The sequence below is a fragment of the Canis lupus genome, chromosome X (assembly GCF_011100685.1).
Source record: "Canis lupus familiaris isolate Mischka breed German Shepherd chromosome X, alternate assembly UU_Cfam_GSD_1.0, whole genome shotgun sequence".
NCBI classification, from domain to species: Eukaryota; Metazoa; Chordata; class Mammalia; order Carnivora; family Canidae; genus Canis; species Canis lupus.
The window spans coordinates 59,648,764-59,655,193 of NC_049260.1; positions in this window are offsets into that span (position 1 = coordinate 59,648,764).

Sequence of the window (6,430 nt, forward strand, 5' to 3'; positions counted from 1 at the left end):
TAAAGGGGAAAGGAGAAAAAATGAGTGGGAAATATCAGAAAGGGAGACAGAACATGAGAGACTTCTAACTCTGGGAAACAAACAAGGGGTGGTGGAAAGGGAGGTGGGCGGGGAGTGGGGGTGACTGGGTGATAGGCACTGAGGGGGGCACTTGATGGGATGAGCACTGGGTGTTATGCTATATGTTGGCAAATTGAACTCCAATAAAAAAAAAGAATCAACATAAATAAAATGAAACAAAAAGCTATTTTGCTACAAGAAGCCCTTGACCACCATACTCCCCTTTTCCAGGTGGCTGAGACTGGTTTACTGATCTAGTCTCTTGGACATAACATCAATATCAATCAATTTTAGAGGAAATGATAAAACTGAGTTTGACTATATTGTTACTATTCCTTGGCATATAGTTGGGGATAAAACTAATAATATAAAAAAATGTCAAACTATGCAGAAAACATATCCAAGTTCTCAGATAAGGAACTACCTTTGACATGTCAAATCCTTCCATTCCACAGCCCCTACTGTACCCTAATTCAGCTTGAAGCAGTTACAGAAGATAGACCTCCATCCGTGTTCCACAGAAATGTAATAAAGGATTGACAATGAGACCTGCAATTCTTCAGATTGAGGAATGATCATAACTCCATGGGCAGGGAGGGTATTGAAATTGTGCCCCATAGGGTTAATGAGATTGAAACTAGTGGAAAAGTTAAAGCTTGTTTTTCAGAGAACTATTCCTTCCTAATCAGCTACTATGTGTTTTTAGACCCCACCAATAAACTCACTAGCTCTCTGTGCAAGAGCGTGGACTCAAGGTGAACTGATATGGTTCCAGCCTAGGAACAAGCAAGACCCTGCATTCCTTACCCAAGACAATAATCCTAAGGCCCAGCCAGGTTATACCTGCTCTTGGAGCATGCCCATAACCCCTTCTCCTTGTGCTAAATTAATCTCCTGACATCAGGAACTGAACTGTGCCTTGTTCTTAGGTTAAATCTCAAAGTAAACAAAGGATTATATGCCTCAAAGTAAACAAGGGATTATATGCTGCATATGTTTGCTCAGTGTGCATGCTCCCTCTTTTCTTATGAATAATCATAAATTTCTATACCCTTTTATCAAGACGTATGTAAAGGATTCTTTTGATTTTTTTCTCTCCTGTCCATCTATTCCAAAGTTGCACTGGTTCCTTCAAATTTTACATCTTGGAATTTTTTAATACCATGTACCTTTGTTATAAATGTCATACCAAATGTAAAACTAGACATTCTGGTCCAAGAACATGTACTATGTCTGTCTGTCTGTCTCTCTCTCTCTCTCTCTCTCTCTCTCTCTATATATATATATATATATATATATATATATATATATATATATATATAATCTTAAAACATTTACCAAAGTTAAAATGACTCAGCAAAACATGGGCTCCATTTCTGCCCTGAGCACACATTGTATGTCTGCTTCACTTTGTTAAAAAAAAAAAGGAGGGGGACTTTCCAAACAAAAACATAAGAAAAACACAGAAGCATTCCTGGTTCTCATAAGATTAAAGTCATAGAGCCTTGCACCTACCAAAAACATAACAAAAATCTGTAGCTTTTTGGAATGTCCTTCATCATAATGATTTTTTAACTCTTTATGTAAAAAAAACCCCAACAACAACCTATAACCCTGCACCAAATGTTCCTTCCCAAGAGCACTCTCTTCTTTATGAATATTGTGTATCCCTGACCACTGTCCCAACTTAAGCTCAAATAAAACTCTTTTCCTTTCTCTTTAAATTTTTAAAAAAATATTTGTCATTTTGTGTCAACAGCCTACTACATACATCATGGTAACAAACAAATACATAAGGATCTACTGTGTATCGAATACACTGCTGGGCATTAAGGGAAATAAAATGTAGATGCCATCACTTTACTTTACCCAGTTATAATGTAGGTTGAGAGATAATAGAAAGAAAACTGGCTTAGGAGTCAACAGATTTGGTTTTACTCAAATCACTTCTCTCCCCTGGATCTATTTCTCCATCAATAACATGAAAGAGGGTACGCTAGGATCTCCAAATTGCCCCACTAGCTCAAATACACTGTGGCTTTAAGTTTCTATGAGGAGAGGGAGATATGGGATCATTAATTTGTTTTGAAATGAAGATTTCAAGAAATTTCAAAAATAAGAATAATCATGTTCATTTTTTACTTCTAAACCAGACAAAGTCAGATAGAAGCTGGAAACTCAAGACAGATTGAGTTTGTGAAAAATCAAGTGGGGTGAGTGAGCCTCCATTTCCCTTGATGGGTTTATAAATGGATGTCAAATCTTCCTTTGGAGATGATATCCTGTTTGACACCTGAAAAATTTCCCTTCTTCTCCACTCTCTGCAGCCTAATTTCTCAAATACTGCTGAAGAATCAGGTGAAAGGTAGGCCTTCTGTGGGATACTCATTGAGCCAGTTGATGGAGCCCTAGTCATCCACTCCATCCACTCCATCTCCTTCTGGCTTCCCAGAAGGTCTCTTTTTCTTTTATTAAGATCTCATACATTACCTAGGTCAGTTTTTGCTGATTGTATTCTAATGCATGGGGTGAAGCTAAGACATACAGATGAAAATAATTAGTAAACAGGCTCAATATAATATGTTGTATTAATTCATTCAACAAGAATTTATTGAGCACCTAGCATGTGACCAAGAGTGAACAAGAAAGTCATAGTCGCTGTTATAGAGTTTACTTCAGTGACTAACAAAAAAAAAAGGGGGTAAACCAAACTATGACTAAAACATCTGTAAATTATTATAAGTCCTATGAAGTAAACAAGATACTAAGAGAATGATATAGGAGCTACATTAGAGGACTCTGAAAGAGGTGACAGTTGTACTGAGACCCAAAGTATAAGAAAGATTCAGGCATGGGTAAAACATGAAGTTGACTAGTCCAGGCAGAGAAACTCATGTACAAACGCCCTGTGGTAGGAAGTAGCTTGGTGATTTAAGATAAGGCTAGTGTGGCTGGAACACAGTGGGTCCCAAGAAAAGTGGTGGGGCATAAAGCTAGTGAGATAGGCAGGGGCCAGGTTACATAGGGGCTTTTTGGAATTTATTCCAAGTGAGATAGAAAGCTACTGGATGGTTTTAAGACAAAAATAACATGACCTGGCTTACATTTTTAAATAACAGTGGATGTCATGTGCAAGATGGACAGTAGATACAATGTATATGGATTTCTGTATGCAAATATAAGTAGACAACTAAGTGTGGAAGCAAGGATACAGTTCATGAAGTTGTTGCAATAGTCCAGGAGAAATTATGGTATCTTGGACCTCTATTGGCAGAGGTAGAAAAAAGTTAATGGGTTCAGCATATTTTAGAGGTAAGACCCAGAAACCTTAAATGAGGTATTAGACAAGAATTAAGGGAAGGAGTCAAGGAAGACTTCCAGGTTTCTGGTTTGAGAAGCTTTAGCCCAGAATTTCCCCTAAGAGCCAATCTGACCAAGAGAAAGAGCACGAATTTACCACAGTCCTCAATAAGAGGCCGCAATCTTTTTAAAATTTGTTTTATTTATTTGTTTTTTCACTATCTGGATTCCTTTTGAGGTGATTAGTAACTGCCTACACCTAGGCCAAACCATTGTCACCATTTTTAGGTCTATAACTTTTCTTTAAGTCTCACCTGCTTACAGATAATAATAGGGGTCACCTGAACAGTAATAACCCCACATTTCATCAGATCTGGTTCATACCTGAATAATGCAAGACCTCAGGCCTTTGAAAACTTCTCCCAATCATTTCTGAGAGTCCTTGGGGGTATCTCAGATGTGTTTACTACTAGTGCTCACACATTTTAGGTATCCAATTCCATAATTAGAGTCATTTTATCCTTGCTGGCTCTGAAACATGAAACAAAACTGCAATGTGGAAATAAATCCTTAATGTATATGCAAACTTCAATCACCATTACTTTTAATATTCATAAAAAGTTGTACTACATTTGAAAACAATTTGTGGGTTATATTTTCTCACTTCATAAGAATTCCCAAGTATACATCATGATTGCTTAGAAATCATAGCCAATTGTAAATTAGAGTTTGTTGTAGCCAAATAATTTCAATGCAACATTTAAAAAAATCTTTTCTTCTCCCCTTCCACCACCCTTAGTTCGTTTCCCAGAGTTAGAAGGGCGGGGGGTGGGAGTGAATGGGTGACGGGCACGGGGGGTTATTCTGTATGTTAGTAAATTGAACACCAATAAAAAATAAATTAAAAAATAAAAAATTAAAAAATAAAAAGATCTTTTGTAATTTTTTATTGCAAAAAATTTTATTTCATGTGTACTATGAGTGCATTTTATTACATTTGATATAGTGATGCATGGAAACTTCAAACCTGAGGGCCTATAAAGATTTATAAATGTCCCTACCCACAAGCAATGCCCACTGCTTTTAAGGCTATTTGAAAGCAGCACCTCCCCACTGTCACTGTTCCAGGGCCCACTGTGAGTTGAAGTTGTTTGCAGGTGCTCCAAAGCTGTAAACTTTCTTTTTCCCAAAGCATTTCTGGATTCTCTAGAATTCTCAGGGCACCAAAATTATATTTTATTACACACAGTTATAAGGAAAACAACTCTACTTATTGCCACATGATTTTTCAGCTCTGAACACCTGTACTTTGTGACCCAGTGCCTCTGAGACTCCCACAATTAATCTTCCCCTTCAACCTGTAAATTGGAGTCCATGGAGCTATGTGGTTTTCTTCCCAATCCTAGATCCCAGCATAAAGCTGTCTCTTCATTCTTCCCTAAACAGCAAAATAAAACAAATTCCCTGAAGCCCTGGCACAGCAGTGAAGACCAGTCTTGCATAAGTAAAGGTTTAAGCTCAAGATGACTACCACCATAGATATTTCAAAGAACTAAACATTGCTTTCAACCCACATCAGTCTTTCTTTTTCTTCTGCTTCCAGAACAACTAGATTTATTCCAGATTTCTGAAGAGGTGTTAGAGACTGTAATATGTGGTGTGAGCCACTCTTATTCTACAAGGGGAAAGTCACTCTGGGTTGGGATTAACTTCATAGAAGTACTAGGCCTAAAGCTGAGAAAAATAAATATAAAGTATTTGTACAGTCTACTATATAACCTACAAAGAATATTCACATACATTGTCTCATCTAATCATCACAATAACCCTTTAAGGTAGGTAATTCCACTAGTTCCTTTTAACAGATGAAGAAATGGAGACCCAAAAAGGTGAAATGATGGTCCAAAGTTTCTCAGCTGATAGGAAAAAGCTGGAATTTGAGTATAGGCCCTCAAACTTTTTTGAGCTATTTCTATAACATGCCTTGAGTTGGCATAAGGGCATTATTATTGGGTTTAATCCTCCACTTAGATCAGTGATTCTTGAATCTGAGTATACATCAGAATCATATGAAGGACTTTAGTGAATGTTTAATAAATGTAGATTTCTGGGCATTATCCCCAGAGTCATTGATTCAGTAAGTCTGGTGTGGGCCTGAGAATTTTCATTTCCAACAAGTTCCCAGGTGATGCTGATGCTGCTTATCTGGGGTCCACACTTTGAGAACCACTGGTATAAGGCAGTATTAAGAGCTCAATGAGCTATTATGCAACCATTAAAAAGGATAATTATAAAGACTGCATAGCAGCATAGATGTTTTAATATGATGTTAAGGGATAACAATAAAGAGGATAGCAGAAAAATTGTTAGACTAAAAGTAGTGCCTCCTTAATTATACATGCAAAAATTTAATGGCATATTATAGAATTCCAGACAGGTTCTAGCACCCTTCTGGGCTACCTTACCCTCCTATTAATCAGCACATTTACAGAATAAGAACATACAGCAGGATATAGAAAAGTTCGTGATCAGGACAGAGTGCTAAGAACACAAAAAAGAAGGAATGAATATAAGCCTTTCATTTGAAGAGTTTATAGTCAAGTTAGGGGTCTGATACATGGAAACAGATACATGGGAAAGAGTGTACCAAACACTATTTAATAATAAAGGCCATAAGTACAGGGAGCCTGGGTGGCTCCATCAGTTAGGCATCTGTCTTTGGCTCAAGTCATAATCCCAGAGTCCTGGGATCAAGTCCCGGGATCAAGCCCCAAGTCAGGCTCTCTGCTCTGCAGGGAGTCTGCTTCTCCTTCTGCTCCTCACTCCACTCGTGCTCACTCTCACTTTCTCTCTCAAATAAATAAATAAAATCTTTAAAAACTAAATCAAGGCCATAAGTGCTAAAGGAGTGCAAATTAGTTTATATGGTCTGAAGATGATCTGGAGGAGGTAGAAGTTGAATTTGAATAGTGAGTGGGATTAAAATAAGAGGATACAAAAAAATTTTAAAAAAAGAGGATACAAAAAAAGAGGATACTGGGATAGTGTAAGCAAAAATACAATGACATCT